Raw genomic sequence first — 9046 nt, 5'->3', positions numbered from 1 at the left:
CTCTGATTACATTACATCCTTCAGTTCAGCATGGCGGTGGGTAAGAATCTGTGGCCCAACATCAAAGGCTGAAGACTTCACCGGAGACACAAATCCTTCTCTCGGAGTCATCAGCTTTTAGAACTGAACACAATTCTAAGACTTTGTTTTCCTTCTCAACTTTTAAGTTAATTCTATTCTAACTTTTATTCGATGCTACCGAGTAGTAAAGAAGCCTGAAGGCCACTGTTTTGTTCTGAAAAACAAATGAACAAAGAAAAGACATGTAACTCTAATGAAATCAGGGTAGAATACAGAGTCCTTATTTTAAAAGAATACAATTATTTCTAATAACTGTGCTTTCATTTCAGATGATTTTCAACAACTATAAGGACAGAGAATAAATACAATCCTAAGACAAAGCCAGGTTGCTTTTTTTTTTAATTGAATTGCTTTGTATGTATTTATTTTTTATAGTTGTAGCTACTCAAAGCCAAGGAAATGCTGAATGCCCATAAACTTTCCGTCTCTGTGTTAATCTGTTTTCTTTTGCTGTCATCCACTATGAAAATTCTCTTAGGTAAAACTTTTTCAGGTATCCTTCACAAGAGTTAGGTCAGGTGTTATTTGTTGGAGCTTTTCGCCTGTGAATCTACTTTCTTAATCCTGGAAAACTTACTATTCCTAAGAGTGTCCAAAGAGCAAAAATGAATAATTGCAGCTGTATTTTCATTTGAATCTATAAAAATACACATTTTCCCTTTCCAGATCATGACAAGCATTTTTAGTTATAGGATAATCTTTGTATACACATAAGACTACCAAGCAGTCATATCTGATTTTATACTTTTCTACTGTTTTCCTCCCAAACACTTGTTCAAAATGTTCGCCTTTCAGCAGCCTGAACTGTGTGTCGAGCATGGCCATAAACATGTTACTTGAATTATATCATTAAAGTCTGTTAATACTCAGGAGGTCTCAGCAGGGAGGAAACTGAGGTAAAGAAGCTTTCAAGAAAAATGTCCAGTTTCAGAGCAACGAAACATCAGAGCCCGGAAGCCTAACTACCCACCTTGTACCATTAACCAGTATTTTGTAGTGACCCAAAAAGGTCCAGAGGAGGTGAGTCTGCTAGGACCCGTGCCATCCGGAACATCACCTGACCTGCAGGAGTCGGGTCTGGATGAATACACATGAAGAGAACACGCCTGACGTGAGGACAATAGAATTGGATGAAGAACTTGTCCTGTGCTTCATGAAACAGAGTCCGGAATTAAGTTACAAATTAAATACTGGAAAACACTAAATGCATGATTATAAGCATACTCTGTTTGGTAAAACTCTCTTTTCAGAAAAGGTATTTATACCCTACAAAAAAGGCACCCACATATGTTGATATATTGAACCCAATATTCCATGTTACTTAAACACTAAAAATAAGAATTTCCTTCATGAAGCAAAAAAAGAAGGAGTCACACAATTAACTTCTAAAAATACAAAACACAAACTTGCAAGTTGAGGGCAGTATTTTCTTTTTTTTATATAATAAGTGTGAAAACTATATCAGAATAGAAAATCCTCAAAGTGAAACGGGTGCTTGCAGTCAGCAATCACACGCCGCTAGAGGTGAGGTTAGCAGCGTCTACCATCTGTGTTAAATTGTGGCCGGTGGTATTTATGAACCACCGAGAGCCCTTGGGGTGCAGAAGTCAAGAACACAGCTTCTAGAGTATTGATTCTAACTCCAACTCTTACTGCCTGACTTTGGCCAAAGGTCTTAACCTTCCTGAGCATGCATTTTCTTATCAATAAATTGGGGAAATAATAAGATTTACTTTATGAAGTTATAAGGATTAAGTGAGTTAGTAAATGTAAAACTCTTGAAATAGTAACTGGCATAAAATAGTTACATGATAATTTATTATTTTTGCTAATCTTATTATTTATTTTTTAGTCCGAGTACAGTTATTGTATGAAAATAAAAATATTACATATTTTTTATTTTCTAAAATGTTTTTGACTACTTATCATGTAGAAAAATATGGCCTTCTAGAATAGTATTTAATGTAGGAGTTATATACAATATTTATTTTACAAAAACTGGAATGCCATAATTTTTAATCAGTTTAAATCTCATTACAGTAAGTCTTCATTGGCCAACTTTTTATTTATTAAATTTTTGCCTAAAGCAATTAGTGTCCTTTCCTAAGGAAAGGAAAGATGTATTTCTAAGCATACGGTCTTTTTTTCCCATTAGAAAGATGAGTAAAAGTACTACTCCACCATTTTTGTTAATTAATATGCTCCTACCTAAGAATATGTTCACAACGAACAGAGACTCACTGCATTTTTACCAAATTTAATCTATTTTTGGAAACAGAATGTTTATAATGGATTTGTAATTCCTTAATCCATGCCAAATGTCATCAATATGTCATGGCCAGATGGATTCTAAATGCCAAAAGAAAACCAATTGCTAGAGCTAAGTACACATGATATATTTTAGATTGTGAATAACTGTGGGGAGTTTGGTGACCATGGGCCTTCTTTAAAAACCATTATTTGTGCATGCATGTGTGCGTGTTGTACATATCTGCACAGGGTTATTATTTTGATACCTCAGGATATCAGAGTATAGAATCAAATTATATTCCCTCAACTTGTCACACAGTGATCCACAATAATATATATAGTATACCCTAAAAATTTACCATGATATGTTCCATAAGCCAGTATAATCCTTTTTAGAGAGAACAATATAACACCTCAAAAAATGGAGCACGAGGTCTCCAGGTTTATTGCTAAGTCATAGCTGATTCAGAATTTAGCTGTCGTATAGTAATTAATACATTATTTTTTCAATTGCATTAATTTTTCAGGATTCAACACCTATAACACTTTAAACTTTATAAAATATAATGCAAATAATGATATCAGCTCAACTTTATATATACATTTTAGCATGTAAAGACCCTTTTAATAATTTAAAATTTTAACATTTACAAACCCATTTAAGAGAACATAAAATGCTATGCAGATGTTAGTTTAATACATATTGCATTATCTGAAAATTGTTCTGAATAATATATATCGTGTTAATGTTACAGAATTATTTTTAAAACAGTAACACTGTTTTAAGTAGTAATGTACTGTTTCAAAAATGCAGTAATTAGATTCCATTAATCCATGAAATGATTAAATCACAATATTGGTGAATTCAGATTATTTTTACTCTTCTAAGTACACTGATATCTACCAGAAAGCACAGTACAAATAATAATTTGAATAGCATTTGGCTTATGTGTTTTCACAGAGAAAAAAATAAGAACTGGGACATTATGGATTTTTAAGTTATACCTATTTGATTGGTAGTTATCCTTTAAAAAAATATTCTTAGAAAGGAATTTCAAATCAAACCATTAGATTAATAATTGTTTAATTTCTCAAAAAAGTCTGTCCTCAGTAGCAATGGGGAGAAGGCTTCAAAATGAAAAGGGATAAACATGGCAATTAGAATAAAGTTCAAAAGGAAAGTTCTAGTACATATATATTCTGTATGTTATGTATGAATTTCTAAAATATATAAAAGATCTTATTGTTTTTGGAAACATGTAGGAAGAAAAAAAACATGAGAAAATAACTTTGAGAGCCTTTTTTTTTACATGGTTCTTCATTAAATATCTTAGATGTACTTCCCTTCCCTTCCTTACTCCATTCACGAAAAGAATTCATCACTGAGAAGAGGTGGGGATTTAAGTAATTCACAAATAAAAACTGTAGGAAAATTAGAAAACACTAAAGTCATGAAGTCACTTCTAATGTTTTATTCATCTGTAAAACAGAAGGCAGCATTTCTGTTCCACCCTACTGTGTGCAGCTGTAGCATGCAGTCCAGAGACATCTCAGTATTCTGACATCACTTGTAAGACATTTTATTTAAATGAAGTCCTTGACCAACCACAGCGGCGTTGCTCTATCAGTAACCAAGGAGATGCAATTCTTAGAAGACAATTATGTTAGGGTTTTAAGAATTAAAGGATGAAGAATTCCTTTTCAACAGGAATGAAACTTGTAGTGGTCATCCTATAAGACAACTTCTCAAATGTCTGGCCAAAGAAGAAGTGCGAGAGACAGGTGCGCAAGTGTCCTCCCTCCACTCCCAAAGACAATACAGACTGGAACAGACATGACCACTTCTCCTGCGCCTTCCACTTGTTCTTTCTACCACAGCTGTGTCTTCTAGTGTGATCCCACTTACAAACTGTGCCAACAGCAAAACCAAGAGAAACAGGCTCTGGTATGTGGTCTCCCTTTCTAATGTGTCCCTAGTCCCTGGATTAGTGGTAATGTCCCATTCCCCCACCCAAATCTCAGTACTGTACTCTACTATTGTTTGTTGTGTACACTGAGGTCCCGGGGAGGTTCTAGCACACCAGTCATGAGGTAAGCTATACGGGAGAGGTTGCAGAGCTGGCCTCATATACTGGTGACCGCGCTCTGCAAAGCGTTAACTTGTAGAAATTTTTGTCTAAGACCTGAAAACCCTCACTGGCAACATGTGTTAGGATTTGTCTTCTTCTAGAGGCCCTCTATTAAAATGCAAATGACCTGTTAAGGAATCCATTAAGTCACGGACTTAGTGTGAATGGATTTTTCCTGGTAGCATAGAGGAATTTAAGATAAACAGATGGTGTGGGAAGAAGAGGAACCATTCTGGTTTTAAGAACATAGAACAGAGATGAGAATATATGTAACATTGTAGTTGACGAGAAAAGTATATATCTAGTAAATGTGAAATCACTCTAGGAGATAATATCTTCTATAGCTATGGAGTGATTTATATCAGAACACAGGGCAGGACAGTGGAAAAAATATAGGAGTCATGGCTTCTAGGTTTTCTTGGACAGAGACTGGGAAATCATTTTTTAAAAGGCCGTCCTTGGCAACAATGGGCACTCGGACCCAATAAATAGTATGTTTACTAGGAAAATGCTGTCAGAAAATTTATCATTAGAGAAAAGTCCAATGTTTCCACTGGGATACATGTAGCTAACGATGGTTCAAGGGTAGAATTATGTGAAATATTATTCATCACAATAGTGCCATCATGTGGGCTATTCTCTCTTTCACCCCATGGGGAGAGGGGCTACGTAAGAGAAAAGGAAGTTTCCAGAACTTCTAAGTAAAATTCCACATATTTTTAAACATAGAAATAGATTGTCTTTGCTATCAGTGATGTCATCATTTTACAAAAAGTCTTTAAAATGTGGCAGGAATCCTGGACCACATTTGAATCTTTGTATATCAGTTATAGCATCTCTGATTTGGAGCTAATATGAAGCAAACCCACACCTTCCTTAGGTTGAGGTTATCTTGCTAGGATGAAAATAGTTCTGTGATTTCCTTCCCAGATTTCCCACATCTTACCATGTCATCAACCAAATATCCAAAGAGGTTGCTGAAGTTTCAACAAAAAACAAAAACAAAACTCAACTCAAAAATTAGCATGAAATTCATAATACTCTGTGCTGTAAATCACTCGAGAGGTAACTGTTATTAAAACAGTAAGCTGCACTTTCAAAAACTTTCAACATGTACATAGTTTAAAACAGTAGTCAACCAACATACATATACAATTGGATAAAGTGGTTTTTTAAAGAAAATACATACAATATCCACTTCCTTTAACCATTCGTGATGCCATACTTTTAGGCTGCAAACTTTTTAGTAATAGGAAGCTCTAAATGCTTACTAATGTGAAAACATGTTCTGTACAAGCTACATTGTAGAGAAAATACGATAAAACACAGAAGTGAGAACTCTGATAACGAAATGTCAATGAACACCACACATCTTGAAGACCATGACAATAAATGGCCAACTTGCTTTGGCTGGAAAGAGTGGGAAAAATTAAGAATTTCATGGAAATGTCACTTGCAAAATAAGACCCCCCAAAAATGACCAGTTTTTTCACTGGGTTCAGGAGTTCATCAATCCTTTCCTTCACTTTTTGGTCACCTTCATGAAGTTTTACTAATGGAGAAAGTAGAAAAAATTGTAGCGATTTTTAAGCTTACTTTCTCTTTTTATAATACCATGTAAGCTACTTGAATTACTTGCATTATTAGCAAAAACATAAATACGTAAATATATGAAATAAAAAGATTAACATTTTAAAAAATGATCTCCCTCTGGTGGGGAAGAGATAATCAAACCATCAAGTACATTTTTTTTAACATAAAATCTCAATCCTGAAGCATTTCTATCACCTCAGTGACAGAGGCACATTAGTGCCTCCTGGTTTCAATCTCAAATGGCCTCCATCCATCATTTCAAATCCACAAACCATAGAAGCTTGATATTTGGGAATAGTCATCTCCTAACAGGACAGATGTGACAAAATGACATGGATAATGGAAAACAAGGAAAATTCAAGAAGATAACAAATACTAGGAAAAAATTTCAGATTAACATGAGACCCTCCCTAAAAGTAAGTTCATTAACATCAAGCCTGTATTTTTCACAGAATAATTCTTGAGCTAGAACTGGAATCACCCACGGTGTTAAACATGCAGTTAACTGGATCCTCTTGAACAAATTTCTCCAGCGTCTGGGGTCATAAATCTCCATTTTTATACATCCTAAGGCACTAAAATTTGACAAAAACTGTCTTAGCCCCTAAGACTAAAGAGTTAATTTGGAAGTGAGTAAGTACAGATAAGAGCCGCTTATTTCCTTGGGGATTCCGAATTCTTTTTAAAGCACATACCAAGCAAGGAGTCTGACCTTTGAGATAAACCTACTCGTGCAGCTCTATCTAAGATAAGACTGATTCCTGATGAAAATCCAACCTCTACACACAGACATACACACACACAACTAAAATTTTAGCTCTATTCCTTCCCTTCTGCCCTGCCCCCATTCTCCTTCAGTACAACCCATGCTCCTAGCTTAGGAGTGTTGTCTCCCCTCCTGCCCCCCTGCACATCTGGCTTAGCAAAAGGCTTGCTGAGTACACAACCGCACATTTACTGCTGGGGTATTAACATTTCAGTTCAGAGCAACCCCAGCTCAGGGCTGCCCCGTGAGAAGGAAGGCGTGAGGGACAGAGCTTACTGCACAGAGATTTAGGTTCAGATTGGAAGCCACAAGTGCAAAGGAGCAAGAGAAGGAGGAGGAGTGGAGGAAAGAGGAAGAAGCTCCAGACTCCCCTGGTTGCAACCCATGTGAAGGATTCCCTGTAATGGCGAGATGGCAGTGTAGCCAGGCTAGGTCCTGGACCTTGGCTCTTCTTGCAGGACATCCTGGCATCTACAGCACCTAGGCGTGAGGAAGTAAATCAACCCATCCAACACCATTCTCTTACCACAAATGAGGTCAGAAACGAGATGGAACAGCAGTCTTTCTACAGATCAGGTACTGCAGGCTGGGAATACTAACTGTTCATTTATTTCCCTGATTACCATATGTAGATATGAAATCCCACTGATTTTCAATAAACCACCCTCTGCAAGTTAACTTACCTTCCTGGATCCCTCTATGCATCCATATTCTTGATATGTAAATTTTGAGGATGATTTTTTTTTTTTAGTTTCCCCACAGTCCAAAAAATATTGTTTGGCAAAAAAATCAAAGGCTTTTTCCATCATGTCATGCAATTTCTGTCATTAGTTAACATGCAACTGTAGGGATCAATTACACACACTATTTACAAAATCTTACCATGCTGAATTGCACCCCAGATACTAGTTCAGTCTTACCCCAAATTACCTCTTTTAACTAAAAAAAGATCAGGTATTTAAATAAAAACTTCAGACAAGGATGGAAACAGCAAAGTATTTCATCTTCCCTGCAGACTGTAAAAGTGATCCACTCTCTCTGCGATCCTAGGCTTTGTTACCTGGGCAGCACAGGGGAAAGGGAGGGAGGGAAGGAAGGAGGAAGGAGGAAGGAAGAAGGAAGAAGGAAGGAAGGAAGGAAGGAAGGGAGGAAGGGAGGAAGGAAGGGAGGAAAGAAAGGAGGGAGGAAGGCAGGCAGGTTGGCTACAACGTCCTTGACATATTATACTTTAAAAATAGGGGAGCCCCCTCCCCAGTTTATAATAAAGCAAGCCAAGCCTCCAGGATGCACTACATCTGGACATTAGGAAAACTTGCATGGGGAAAACTTTTGGGGGGAAATGAAGGTGATTTCTGAGCTGGACTGCAGCTGTATATGACCCTGACATTTATTTCCCATAATTCTTGCCCACAGGAAACACATCCTTTAAAGAAACTGAATAAAATCAAGTTGGACCTTCTCAAAATCTACAAGCTCTCAACTTCGCAAGGAAGCTCACATACCCCAACATGCAGCTCAAGCAGTGAGGCATTCAAGCGAGGAGCGGCGGAAGGCAGTCCACCTTGAGAGTGCATCTGGCTGTTCCTGAGCCTGAATCCGACGCGGGGAGGGCGCGGTGGGAAAGCAGGGACAGGGGAAAGCCGCGGCTCTAGAGAACCAGACAGCCCTTCAGGATCTAGGCTGAGCGGTAGAACCCGATCCCACCCCCTCGCCTACCTCCAGGCTCCAGGAGCATCCGCCGGCGTCCTCCCCTTCGCTCCCTCCGCAGCCGCGGACGCACGGATCCCAAGCAGCCCAGAGCTTGGGTCCCGCAGAGCGCTCGTGCCAAGCGCTGGGCTCGATTAGTTAGCACGGGAGAAAAGGGGATTAAATCCAGTTTCCAGGCACCCGCGTCCCACAAGGTTCCGACTCCTGCTCAGCGCCCTCACGCAGCTCTTTCTCACGGCGAGGGGTGGCCCCGGCCGACAGCACGTCCTCTCTCGTGCTCCGGCTGATCGCTCCGGTCTCCGCCGCCACCACACCGAGCGCCCCGCTAGTCACTCACCGCGCAGCGAGCAGGCCTGGCGCGACCGCGCGGGCGAGGTGGAGGGATGGAACCCAGAGATTTTTCGGGGAAGGAAGGGAAAACTTTGATGTTGGAACCGCACACGCAGGACTGAGAAGACACCAAAACAAGTTGCAGGTGCCGGGGCGGGAAGGACGCTTTCACCAGCTGTGAGAAAAATCA

General features: G+C 38.7%; 1 protein-coding gene across 1 annotated transcript in view; it reads right to left on the bottom strand.

Annotated features, from left to right (window-relative positions):
* Positions 1-8795, bottom strand: part of PCDH15 (protocadherin related 15) — a 1645434-nt gene extending 1636639 nt beyond the window's left edge. The window contains exon 1 of the mRNA XM_073878941.1: positions 8536-8795. The gene's annotated coding sequence lies outside the window, so the exon portion shown is untranslated. The remainder of the gene's footprint in view (positions 1-8535) is intronic.
* Between the last annotated feature and the right edge of the window lie 251 nt (positions 8796-9046).

The sequence above is a fragment of the Callorhinus ursinus genome, unplaced genomic scaffold (genome assembly GCF_003265705.2).
Source record: "Callorhinus ursinus isolate GAN/ISIS: 27379988/994484 unplaced genomic scaffold, GSC_fseal_2.0 scaffold32, whole genome shotgun sequence".
Taxonomy (NCBI): Eukaryota; Metazoa; Chordata; class Mammalia; order Carnivora; family Otariidae; genus Callorhinus; species Callorhinus ursinus.
The sequence above is the reverse complement of the archived record's forward strand: the minus strand, read 5'-3'. Positions and strand labels throughout refer to the sequence as shown.